This window comes from Mandrillus leucophaeus, unplaced genomic scaffold (assembly GCF_000951045.1).
Source record: "Mandrillus leucophaeus isolate KB7577 unplaced genomic scaffold, Mleu.le_1.0 Scaffold354, whole genome shotgun sequence".
Taxonomy (NCBI): domain Eukaryota; kingdom Metazoa; phylum Chordata; class Mammalia; order Primates; family Cercopithecidae; genus Mandrillus; species Mandrillus leucophaeus.
In genome coordinates this window covers 579,166-580,269 of record NW_012103743.1, presented here as the reverse complement: position 1 = coordinate 580,269, position 1,104 = coordinate 579,166, and positions in this window count along the sequence as shown.

The following is a 1,104-nucleotide window of genomic DNA, read 5'->3' as shown; positions in this document are numbered from 1 at the left end:
CGAGACTCCATTTCAAAAAAAAAAAAAGAAAAACTTATATCCACACAAAAATCTGCACATGAATGTTGATAGCAGCTGTATTCATAACTGCCAAAACTTGGAAGCAGCTGAGACATCCTTCAGTAGGTGAGTCCTTCTGTAGGTGAGTAGATAAATAAACTACAGTATATCCAAACAATGAAATATTTTTCAGTGCTAAAAAGAAATGAGTTGTCAAGCCACAAAAGATATGGAAGAATCTTACATGCATATTACTGAATGGAATAAGCCAATCTGAAAAAGCTACATGCTGTATGATTCCAACTAAATTACATTTTGGAAAAGGCAAAACTACAGACAGTAAAAAGATCAGTATTTGCCAGGGGCCAGAGGGCAGGAAAAGATGAATAGGTGAAGTACAGAGGATTTTAGAGCAGTGAAAATACTCTGTATGATACTACAATGGCAGATACGTGTCATTATACATTTTTCAAAACCCATAGAATAGCACCAAGAGTGAACAGTAGTGTAAACTATGGGCTTTGGGTGATGATGACATGTCAATGTAGTTTCATCAGTTGTAAAAAATACACCACTCTGATTCGGGATTTTGATGGTAGGGGAGGCTGTGAATGCAGGTGGGGGAAAAGGTATATGGAAAATCTCTGCACCATATGCTCAATTTTGCTGTGAACCAAAAATGCTTTAAAAATGAAAAACAAATGAAAAAAAGATCAATGTGGTACTGCCATAAAGACAGATATAGAGGCCAGTGGGATAGGATAGCTCAGAAATAAAGTCTCTCAGGTGTGATCAAATGATTCTCAACAAGGATGACAAGACTATTCAATAGGGAAAGGGCAGTCTTTTCAACAAGCGGTGCTGGGAAAACTGAATATCCACATGCAAAAGGAATGAAGTTGGACCTTTACCTTATACTGTATACAAAAATTAACCCAAAATAGATCAAAGGCCTAAACATATGAGCCAAAACTATTAAATCCTCTAGAAGAAAATATAGGAGAAAACCTTCATAACACTAGAAATATAGAAAATATAGGAGAAAAGCTTCATAACACTAGAAATATTGAAAATGTAGGAGAAAAGCTTCATAGCACTAGAAAT